The 12859-nt window shown below is 36.2% G+C and overlaps 1 pseudogene; it reads left to right on the top strand.

The window, feature by feature from the left end:
- Window positions 1–1928: 1928 nt before the first annotated feature.
- Window positions 1929–2853, top strand: LOC121489872 (annotated as a pseudogene).
- The last annotated feature ends 10006 nt before the right edge of the window (window positions 2854–12859 follow it).

A 12859-nucleotide genomic window follows, 5' to 3' on the forward strand; every position in this document is an offset into this window, starting at 1 on the left:
TATTAATAGCTTCCCCCAGTTGTGTGCCTTTGGGAAGAAAAAGAACATTTTCATTCTCAGAGGAGATACTAGTTCTTGGCTCTCCCTATCAAAGACTTTTTCAAACTGTAGTCCTTATTGGTTTCTTCACTTGTTCTCTCAGGTCTGATTTTAATATGAAATTGTGTAGGAATTCAATTCCACAGATAAGAAATACAAGCAGCTTTTAAATATTATTTGAAAACATCGAAGTCTGTTAATACAACAAAATACAGTGACAATCCTCTTCTTTCTCCTTCTAGAAAGATTTTTAAAAATTTATTAAAGACACTTCAAATAAGCAAAATCGTAAAATAGTATAATGAACTTCCCATATATCTATGTTCCAACTTCACAGCTGATTTATTTTGAGTCAGGACACAATTAGGTCTACATATTTGCTTCTGATTTTTCTTTTATCATATGAGTTTTCCATCCCCTCACTTCTATGCCTTCAATCTGTAGATGAAACCTGGTCCTTGGATTACTACCTTGACCCCATTCTGGATTGGAGAAATGGCTTCTTTGTAGGATCATATAATTGTTCATCTATGTCTATCTTCTATATTTCCTGCAAATATAAATCTATTTATAAATCTATTTGGTGGTAGGTCTAATGACTTTCACCTTTCAGGTAGCTTGTTAACAGAAATACAGATACAGACTCATTGAACTACAAGACTTATAGGCCTCTCACTTTATCTGACGTCTGATATTTGAATCCTCTCTACAGTGCTTCCCAGGTGCTTGCCTAGAATCAGACATTTTCTAAATCACTTCTTGCATGGATAAGGAGACTTAGTCTGAAAAATACAGTTAAGAAGGAGAACTGGGAAAGAAAGAGAGACTTAAAAGGGCCCTATCCAAATCCCAAGGCCAATACAACTCAACTTTTAAAACATCACAATGAAGAGTTTTAGCCAGGAGGTAGAGCCAGTGATTGAGGAAATGGATTACAAACAAGGCCCTCAGGCAAATGAAGTTGTTTAACATGGAAGTCAAGAACCTGGACAGAGCCTCTCAAAGGTTTAGGTGGGAACATCAGGAGCTTTTTTTGGTTTGCCCATTGAGGTACTGAGGCAGTTTGGAAGCACTGGCAAGAAGAGACTAAGCATTAAATTTCTCTTCTAAAATATGGAAATTGATGTTGAACTTTCTGCATTCACTTCTGGAAAGCTCTGTGGATATGACTGTATAACTCTAGCTCCTAACAGCACAGACTGACTACATAGTCTACAGTCTACACAGTTGACTCAGGCAAGGTTGAGGCCAAGCCCTGCGTGTGGTGGTGGGGGGCTCACCAATAAAGCGACTTTTGGGAGTCTTTTATTCACCAACATCTTACTGTTCTTGAAAACCTGTATCCTTAAATAAGCCCAATATTTTGTTTTTGTTTTTGTTTTTTCAAATTCTCCTGCCATTTATTTTTTAAATCCCTGCTAATGCAGAGTCATTCCTCCATCTTTGTCTCAGCCTGTCAGCCCATAATCTGATCTGCTGAAGGAGAAGATTTTTTTCACGGTATCATTCACAAATTTGAGGTACTTAATGTAGGTACTTCTAAATTATTCTAAAAATGTAGATCAGGACAAGGCCAACAACCAAGCTCTGAAGCCCTCCAATGGGACCTCTCAAGACAGTTCTCAATCCAGTAACCAGGACCCTGAGGAATCATCACTGGTTAGTGGTTGACATATATCCTTTAGCCCAGCTTCCAATTGTCCTTGAAATCAACTTCATGGACAAGATACCTGGAAATATGTTACAAAAGGCTTAGTTGTGAAGTCCATACTTTTTACTTGTCCAGGAAACTTTCTAATCTAAAAAAAAAAAAAATGGGGGGGAGGAGTAATCAGAGCTTCTTCCAGATGTGCCTCTCTCCTGGTTTTGTGGAGTTTCCTCCTCACAGCATGGCCCCGAAATGCCAGTCCTTGCTTGGGCATCAAACGAAGAAACCAAGGCTGCCTCCTGCCCCCAAACCGGAGGAAACATCGACCTCTCAGCACTTGCTGAAGGGAGAAAAAGAACAGCAAGAAGCAATTGAACATATCGATGAAGTACAAAGTGAAATAGACAGACTTAATGAACAAGCCAGTGAGGATATTTTGAAAGTAGAACAGAAATATAACAAACTCCACCAACCATTTTTTCACAAGAGGTCAGAATTGATCACCAAAATCTCCAATTTTGGGGTAACAACATTTGTCCATCCACAAGTGTCTGCACTGCCTGGGGAGGAGGATGAAGAGGCACTTCATTATTTGACAAGAGTTGAAGTGACAGAATTTGAAGATATTAAATCAGGTTACAGAATAGATTTTTTATTTTGATGAAAACCCTTACTTCAAAAATAAAGTTCTCTCCAAAGAATTTCACCTGAATGAGAGTGGTGATCCATCTTCAAAGTCCACTGAAATCAAATGGAAATCTGGAAAGGATTTGACAAAACATTCAAGTCAAACACAGAATAAAGCCATCAGGAAGAGACAGCATGAAGAACCAGAGAGCTTCTTCACCTGGTTTACTGACCACTCTGATGCAGGTGCAGATGACTTAGGAGAGGTCATGAAAGATATTTGGCCAAATCTATTGGTTCCAGATATGGATGATGAAGAAGGGAAAGAAGAAGGAAGAAGAAGAAGAAGAAGAAGAAGAAGAAGAAGAAGAAGAAGAAGAAGAAGAAGAAGAAGAAGAAGAAGAAGAAGAAGAAAGAAAGAAGAAGGAGGAGGAGGAGGATTGGAAGATATTGATGAAGAAGGAGATGAGGATGAAGGTCAAGAAGATGACAATGATGATGACGGGGAAGGAGAGGAGGATGAAGGAGAAGATGACTAATGGAACACTGATGGATTCCAACATTCCATTCCAATTTTGTCCAGTCCCTGGGAGCAAGTTGCATCTCTTTTGTCCCCCCCTCCTCTTGTGCTCATTCGTCCTGTTTTTTGAAGTCTCTTTTCTCTCCCTTTATACCATGGTTCTCAACTTATTTTGGGGGGAAACACCTTGAGCAGAATACAGTGGGAAAAGAATCTCTACCGCTTTCTGTTCCAAATTCATTTTTATCCCTTCCTGTCTCAACAAAAACTTTATGGAATCAACACTACAGTACTGCTCTGTGGGAAGAAAGAAAAACCTTCTGCTCCCTTAGCTCTGCTGGAAGCTGGAGGGTGCTAGGCCCCTGTGTAGTAGTGCATAGAATTCTAGCTTTTTTCCTCCTTTCTCTGTATATTGAGCTCAGAGATTACACTGTGTCTTTATGTGAAAGTGGACAGTTAGCATTTACCAACATGTACCTGTCTACTTTATCTTGTTTAAAAAAAGAAAAAACTGGGATCCCTGGGTGGCGCAGCGGTTTGGCGCCTGCCTTTGGCCCAGGGCGCGATCCTGGAGACCCAGGATCGAATCCCACGTCGGGCTCCCGGTGCATGGAGCCTGCTTCTCCCTCTGCCTGTGTCTCTGACTCTCTCTCTATCTCTCTGTGACTATCATAAATAAATAAAAATTAAAAAAAAATTAAAAAAAGAAAAAACTTTAAAAAATGGGGTTATAGAAGGTCATCAAAGGGTGGGTTTGAGATGTTTGGGTGGGTTAAGTGGGCATTTTGGCAACATGGCTTCTCCTTTGGCATGTTTAATTGTGATGTTTAATGTACATCCTTGCAGTTTAAGATGACACTTTTAAAATAAAACTCTCTTAATGATGACTTGAGCCCTGCCACTCAATGGGGGAACCAGCAGAACCAGAGGATCTTATTTGGAATTGACATTCTCTATTGTAATTTTGTTCCTGTTTATTTTTAAATTTTCTTTTTGTTTCCCTGGAAGGGAAAGATGCTTAGTTTTAAAAGTTAAAAGTGTACAAGTTGCTTTGTTACAATAAAACTAAATGTGTATACACACACACACACACACACACACACACACACACACGGTAAAAATAAACTCAGTTCATTGTGGAGTACTGAATACTTGTTTCCTTAAGTGTTTTTCTATTTTTTCCTCCTTGTTGAATCAGAATTCAAGTGTGGATTACTTCTCCTCTTCTGGGATAGATTCCTGCCATGAGATTGTGTCCCTCTTTTCTCTGAACCTTTTGAAATATGTCCTCTTAGGCTCTCAGGCACATAAATCATTCTCTCACACATATCCTTGATGAGCACTGACATTATACCCTTCACAAAAACCATTTCAAAATGGATTGCATATCTAAACATAATACAAAACTCTAAGACTCCTAAAAGATAACACAGAAGAAAATCTTTGATGAAAACTTTTTAGGTAAAACACCAAAGGTATAATCCATAAAAAAAGAAAGAATTCAAAAGTTGGGCTCAATTAAAATTAAAACCTTCGGCTCTATGAAAGACACTGATAAGAGAAGGGGAAAATAATGAAAAAATAATTACAAAACACATATCTGATAAAGGACTGTTATTCCAAATGTGCTAAGAAAATTTAAAACTCAATAATAAGAAAATGAACAACCCGATTAAAAAATGGGCAAAAAGATCTGAACAGACACCAAATATGTTATACATATGGCAAATAAGCATATGAAAAAATGCTCAACATCACATGTCAGTGTGAATTTCAAATTGAAACAAGATACAACTACACCCCTATTAAAATGGATAAAATCCAAAACACTGAGAACACCAAATGCTGGCAAAGATGTGGAACACAGGAACCCTTATTCATCACTGGTGAGAATGCAGAATGGTATAACTACTTCGGAAGACAGTTTGACAGCTTCTTACAAAACCAGACATACTCTACCCATATGATCCAACAACCATACTCTTTGGTATTCACCCAAATGAGTTGGAACCTTATGTTCACACAAAAACCGGCATATGAATGTTTAGAACAACTTTATTAATAATTGCCAAAACTTTAAAGCAATATGCCCTTTTGCAGGTGAAGAGGTAAATAAACTGTGATACATCCAAATGGTAAAATATTATTCAGGGTTAAAAAGAAATTAGCTATGAAGACACAAAAAGGCAGGGGGGAAGCTTAAATGCATATTACTAAGTGAAATAGGCTAATTTCAACCATATGACCTTCTGAAAAAGAAGACATACCTGGATACAATAAAATATTATTGCTTTCCAGGGATTTGGGGAGAGGAAAGAATGAATAGATGGAGCTTTAAGCTAAGTGGGTTTCTAAGGCAGCAAAATTAATTCTATATACTCTAATGGCGAATACATGTTTGTCAAGACCCATAGAATGTATACAACCAACCCTAATGTTGTGTATATATGTTTCATATATACGTTTATATGTATATGTATATACACACATACACAACATTAGGGTTGGTTGTATACATTCTATGGGCCTTGACAAACATATAATGATATGTATTCACATATTCATATATGTATTCACATATAAACATAATGATATGTATATACATATAAACTTTCATATTTATATACACATTTTGATTTTTGGAGCAATTTTAGCACTAGAGAAGTTGAACAAATTATATAGAAAGCTCTCATATACCTTCTGTCATGAACAAAGTTTCCCCTTAACATCTTGCATTACTGTGGTATATTTGTTACAATTAATGAACCAAATTTGCATTATTCTTAACTAAAGTCTATAGTTTACATGAAGATTCACTCTTTGTGCTGTAAAGTTTTATAAGTTTTGACAAACACATAATGTCAGGTATCCAATATTACATCATGCAGAATAGTTTCAACATACCAAAAATCATCTCTAATTCACCTTTTCATCCCCACTCCTCCCCCAATCTGGCAATCATTGTTCTTTTTGTCTACCTATTTCTTCAATGTCATATAGTTGGAGTCATTTAGTTGGCTTCTTTCTAGATTGGCTTCTTTCAATTAGCAATATGCATTTAACGATCCTCCATGTAGTTTTGTGACATGATAGCTTGTTTCTTCTTAAAGCTGAATAATATTTTATTGTATGGATATACTGCAGCTTGTTTATCCATTCATCTATTAAAAGATACTTCTAGGGATGCCTGAATGGCTCAGTGGTTGAGCATCTGCCTTTGGCGCAGGTCGTGATCCCAAGGTCCCAGGATCGAGTCCCACATCGGGGTCCCAGCAAGGAGCCTGCTTCTCCCTCTGCCTGTGTCTCTGCCTCTCTGTGTCTCTCATGAATAAATAAATAATTTTTTAAAAAAGATACTTCTATACAATGGTACACTATTTGGCCAAGAGAAATTTTAAAATCCTGCCATTCACGACAATGTGGATAAAGCTTGACATTATGCTAAGTGAATTAAGTCACACAGAGAAAGAAAAATGCTACATAATGTCACTTATATGTGGAATCTAAAAAAGCCAACCTCATAAAACAGAGTATAGAGTGATGGTTACCAGGAATTGTGTGTGTGTGTGTGTGTGTGTGTGTGTGTGTGTGTGTCCAGAAAAAGGGATAGGGGGATGGGAAGGTGTTAGTCAAATAGTACAAACTTCCAGTTATAAAATGAATTAGTTCTGAAGATCTAATGTACAACATAGTAACTATAGTTAATAATACTAATATGCTTGAGATTTGTTGACAGTAGATCTTAAATGTTCTCACCACAAAACGAAATGTAACCATGTGACATGGTGAAGGTGTTAGCTAATTCTAGGGTGGCAATCATTTTGCAATATAGAAATGTATCAAATCAACACATCCTACACAGGAAACTTACAAAATGTCATATGTCAATTGTATCAGAGTAAAGCTGGGAAAAATAAAATAAATAAATAAAACAAAAATTAATTAAAAATAAATATTTCAGTTGCTTTCAGCTTAAAGCAATTTTGGAAAAAGCTACTTTCGTGTGCACGTTTTTATGTGGTCATAAGTTTTCAATTTAATTGAGTAGATACTGAGAAGTCTGACTGCTGTATTATATACAATTGTTTTGGTCTGTGAGAAACAGTCTCCCCTCAGTGGCTGGACCACTTTACATTCATACTAGCAATGGTAGTTCCTGTTTCTCTGCATCACTGCCAACATTAGATATTATCAGTGTTTTGGATTTTACCATTGTAATGGTTTTGTAGTGCTATCTCTTCATTTTAACTTTTAACATCTTTTAATGTTGAATTGGCAATTCTCTAATGACATACAATGTTAGCATTTTTTCATATGCTTATTTGCCATCTGTATATCCTACATTGCCAGGGCTGCTGTAACAAAATACCACAGACTGTTTGACTTTCACAACAGAAATTTACTTTCTCACAGTTCTAGAAGCTACAAGCCTGAGATAAGGTGTTGGCAGGTCTGATTTCTCCTGAGGCCTCTTTCCTTGGCTTACAAGCCATCTTTTCACTATACCCTTGTGGTCTTGTCTCTGTGCATGTGTATGTTATGTCCAAATCTCCTTCCTTTTCTTTCTTTTTTTAAAAAACATTTTATTTATTTATTTATTTATTTGAGAGAGAGAGAGCACAAGTGGTGTGTGGGCGGTGCAGCATGGAGGGGTAAAGGGAGAAGGACAAGCAGATTCCTCACTGAGCAGGGAGCCTGAAGTGGGACTCGATCAAGATCCTGGGATCATGACCTGAGCTGAAGGCAGATGCTTAACCAACTGAGCCACCTTAAGGAGATAAGATATCCTAAATCTCCTTTTCTTATAAGAACACCAGTCAACTTGTTTAGGGCCCACCTCAAAAACTTTCACTTAATTACCTCTTCAAAGACCTTATTTCCAAATCAGGATACATTCTGAGGTACTGGTGGTTAGAGCTTGAACATACAAATTTTAAGGAACATAATTCAACTCATTCATAATTCAGCTTCTTTGGTGAGGTATCTGTTCAGATATTTCACCTATTTTTAATATGAGATTTTAAGCATTGAGTTTTAAGTGGTTTCTTATGTATTTCAGATATAAGATCCTTATCAGATATGTATTTTGTAAATATTTTCCCCAAGTCTGTGGCTTGTCTTATTATTCTCTTAACAGAGCCTTTCATGGAGCAGAAGATTTCAATTTTAATGTAGTTTTATTTTTCTATTTTTTTATTCGCAGATTGTGGTTTTTGTGTTATGTCTAAAACACATTGCCAAAGCCAAGGTCATTTACATTTTTTGTTACCTTCAAGAATTTTTATAATTCTGTTTTTTTATAGTTAGGTCTATGATCCACTTAAATTCATTTTTGTAGAAGATATAAAGTCTTTGTCTACATTAATTTTTTTTTGCATATGGATGTCCAATTGTTCCAGCAGAATTTCTTGAAAAAACTATCTATTCTCCATTTAATTACCTCTTCTCCTTTGTCAAAGATTGAAAAAGATTCTTTAAAAAGATCAATAACAGGGCAGCCCAGGTGGCCTAGCGGTTTAGCACCACCTTTGGCCCAGGGCGTGATCCTGGAGATCCCTGCACGGAGCCTGCTTCTCCCTCTGCCTATGTCTCTGCCTCTCTCTCTGTGTGTCTCTCATGAATAAATAAATAAAAAGAAAGATCAATAACATTGCTAAACCTCTAGCACAATAACTAAGAAAAAAATAAAAAAGATACAAATTACTCATATCAGAAAATGAGAGATGAGCAATACTGATTCCATGGACATTGAGCTAAATGAATTTAAAGAATCAGCTTTTACTTTTGTTGGTATTTTGTTGACTTTTGCTTACTTTTTGTTTTCCTGTTTTTATTATTTTTATTCTTCTACTTGATTTAGGTTTATATTGCTCAGATTTCTTAGTTTTTTAGGGTGGACATTTTCTCCAGGTTTCTTCTTCAGTTCATGTCTTATTTAGGTATGCGTTGCTTAATCTCCAGGTATTTTGGAATTTTCCAGCTATCTTTCTGTCACTTATTTTTAGTTTAATTTCATTGTGGGTTGAAAGCATATTTTGTATGATTTTTATTCTTTGAGATGTGATAAGGTGTGTTTTATGACCCAGAACGTGGTCTATCTTTGTGAATGTTCTATGTGAATCTGAGAACATGTATTCTTCTGTTGTTTGATAAAATTCTATATAAATATAAATTAAATCTGGTTAAATGATGATGCTGTTCATTTCAACTATATGCTGGCTGATTTTATAACCACTGGTTCCATCAATAACTAATAGAGGCGCATTGATGTCCTCAACAATAATATTGGATTTGTCTATTTTTCTTGCAGTTCTGGTAGTTTTTGTTTCAAGTATTTTGATACCTTGTTTTATGTGGATACATGTTAAGGATTATTATGTCTTCTTGGAAAATTGATCCCTTTACCATTATGCAATGCATCTATCTTTGCCATTCTGTCTTGTTTTAAGGTCTGCTTTGTCTGAACTTAATAAATCTACTCTACCTTTCTTTTGCTTGATGTTAGCATGTCTTTCTCCATTCCTTTCCTTTTAATCTATGTTTTCTATTTAAAGTTGGTTTCTTATACATAAGTTAGGTTGGGCTTTTTTCCTTTTTTTATTCACACTTACAAGATTTGTGTTTTAATTAGTACATTAGTTCACAAACATTTATTTTTTTGTTTTGTACTTTTGTTTAAGTAGGCTCCATTCTGAAGTGGAGCCCAATGCATAGCTTGAACTCAGGATTCTGAGTTCTAGACCTGAGCTGCCATCAAGAGTCTAATGTTTAACTGAACTACTCAGGCACCCCTAGTTCACATGCACTTAAAGTGTCTACATATTCAGATTAAGATCTATCATGTATGACTGCTTTCTATTCACTGAATTTTTGAAACTTTCTTTTTTATTCGCTGAATTTTTGAAGCTCTTTCTTTTTCCGACTTTTCTAGCTTGAGCATTTTATATTATTTTATTTTATCTCCTTTCTTAAAATATGTATCTTTTTAAAAGTTTTAGCACTTGCCTTTGAATTTGCAAATATATATTTATAACACATCTAAATTCACTATCAAGCAACTCTATTCTGTTTCCAAGGTAGTGCAGATACCTTATAAGACAGCAACTCCAATTATTGTCTCCCATTTCTTTATCACTGACATTCATTTCACTTATCCATAACCTGTAATCATTCAATATATTATTATTACTTTGAACAAACAGATATATATTAGGTCAGTTGAGTAATAAAAATTAAATATGTGATTTTACTTCCATTTATTCTTTGATGGTCTTCTTTCTTTATGTAGATGCAGGTTTATAACCTATACCATTTCCTTCTCTTTGAAGAGCTTCTTTTAACATTCATTGAAAGGCAGGTCTACTGGCAAAAAATTCCTTCAGTTTTTGTCTGGGAAAGTTTATTTCTCCTTCTTTTTTGAGGGATAACTTTGCTATATATAGAATTATAAGTTTGTGGGGGTTTTCTTCCAAGATTAAATATGTCACTATACTCATCTCTTGCTTACATAGTTTCTGATGAGAATTTTGATATACTTCTTATTCTTGTTCATCTACAGATAATGTGTTTATTTTCCCTTTTGGTTTCTTTCAAGATTTTCCTTGGCTCTTTGTTTTCTGCAGTTTGAATATGATATACCTAGTTGAAGTGTGTGTGTATATATATATATCTTGTGTGTGTATCTGGATTTGTGGTTTGGTATCTGTTAATTTTGGAAAATTCTTAGCATTATTACTTCAAACGTTTCTTCCCTTTTTTTCTATTTCTTTCTTTTTTCTTTCTTTCTTCTTTCTCTTCCTTCTGGTATTCCCAATACATGTACATTACACTGTTATAAACGACCCACAGCTTTTGAATAGCTTTTCGACTTTTTCTACTTTTTTGTCTTTTTATTTCAATCTGGGAAATTTCTATCAACATATCTTCAAGATCACTAATATTTTTCCAGCTCTGTGCAATCTATTGATGAGCACATCAAAAGCATTATTCAGGGATCCCTGGGTGGCGCAGCGGTTTGGCGCCTGCCTTTGGCCCAGGGCGCGATCCTGGAGACCTGGGATCGAATCCCACATCGGGCTCCCGGTGCATGGAGCCTGCTTCTCCCTCTGCCTGTGTCTCTGCCTCTCTGTCTCTCTCTGTGTGACTATCATGAATAAATAAATAAAATCTTAAAAAAAAAAAAAAAGCATTATTCATTTCTTCACAGTATTGTTATTTCAAATATTTCCTTTATGAATCTTTCTTAGCTTCCATCTCTTTGCTAAAACAAACATCTGTTATTACACATTGTCTGTTTCTCCAATTCATGCCCTTAATATGTTAATCATATTAATTTTAAATTTGCTATCTGTTAATCCCCAAATTGCTATCATATTTGATCTGGTTTTCATGAATGCTTTGTGTCTTCAGATTGTCTTTACTCTTGTCTATTAGCATACCTTATAGTTTTTTTGTTGTTTTTGAAAGCTGGACATGATGTACCTGGTAATAGGATCTGAGGTAAGCAGGCTTCATTGTGGAAGTATTATGTTTATCTGGTTAGGAATTGGGTTGTTTCGGGTTGTTGTAGCTGGAGAAGCCAGAAATTTCAGTTTCCCTAGTTTCATCGTGTTTTGCTTTGCTTTCCCATCTTGCCTTTGTTTCCCCAGTAATTCTTTTTTAAATAGTTTTATCTTGCAGCCCTCTCAGTTGTAATTCACTGTTTCTATCTTGGAGCACTGCTGATGTAGCCATAAGGTGTTAGCTAGGGAAGGCATTTTTGCAATATATGATTGAATTTTAAGTTTTTAGTGGTTCTAAGTCCCTGGGCCTGACCTCCAGAAACACTTCTTGGCCATTTTGGTTTTTTGCCTTTCCTAAGGTGAGACAGAAAGACCATAAGCTTCTTACCTAATTCTCCTTCCCCCAGATCAGGTAAGTCTCTGGCAGAATAGTGTCCCTTGAGAGCAGTCCTTTGCTATGGAGAATGCTCTGGGCTTATTTCAAATGACTATTTTTCCCTTGAGTTTTTCTCTGATTTTCACTGTGAGAATCTGCTGAGGCTCCTGTAGGTAAAATTGAATAAACTATGGGGTGGTCTCAAAAGATGACTTCCCCCAGGAGTTTTTAACTCTCAACCTGGTCCACAACTCATCCTTTAGCAATTTGTCAATTTCTACCAGTTATTGGCTCTGGTGGCTTCTGCCCAAGGTTAGCTGAGCTCAGCTGCAATCCTCTATATCTGTCCATCTTTCCAGTTTGAGGGATGGCAGTTTGCCCTGTGATCTCAACCTTCTGATGGATCTAAGAAAAGTCATTGATTTCAGTTTCTTTAGTTTTTTTTTTCTTTTTGTGTGGATGAGAGTGATGACTTCCAAGTGACACCAGATGTTCATAAATAATTGTAAACATAATTAATTTATAAAATATAAGTCTAGATGGTAGGAAAATGTATAATCAAATAAATATGTTGGTGGATGTGGTGTCTTAGGTCACTTAGGTCACATCACCTTCCAGGTCACACAGAGATTTTGTCACTTGTTCCATCTTCTGATGTTTTAGGGCAGTTTCCATAATTTATAATGTGGCCTGTGGATAGTCCACAAAGCAGGTTATTCTTGCCAGTCCATTCTCTCTTAGCCTCCAGGCCACACACAAACACCCCCATGAACAGACTCTTGTCAGGCTTAGCTCTTTCTTTTTTTCTGTTTTAACTTAGTTTTCTTATTATTTATGTATGGAAAGTCCAGCAGATGAGAAAACAACTGCCATTTAAAAGATCATTATTGGGAGATGCCTGGATGGCTCAGTAGTTGAATATCTGCCTTCAGCTCAGGGCATGATCCTGGGGTCCAGGACTGAGTCTCACATCAGGCTGTTTGTGGAGAGCCTGCTTCTCCCTCTGTCTGTGTCTCGGCCTCTCTCTCTCTCTCTCTCTCTCTCTCTCTCTCTCTCTGCATCTTTCATGAATAAACAAATACAATCTTTAAAAGGGGAAAGAAAAAAAGATTGTTATTGAGGTGCCTGGGTGTCTCAGTCAGTTAAGC

Source organism: Vulpes lagopus, chromosome 4 (assembly GCF_018345385.1).
Source record: "Vulpes lagopus strain Blue_001 chromosome 4, ASM1834538v1, whole genome shotgun sequence".
In the NCBI taxonomy this organism is placed as follows: domain Eukaryota; kingdom Metazoa; phylum Chordata; class Mammalia; order Carnivora; family Canidae; genus Vulpes; species Vulpes lagopus.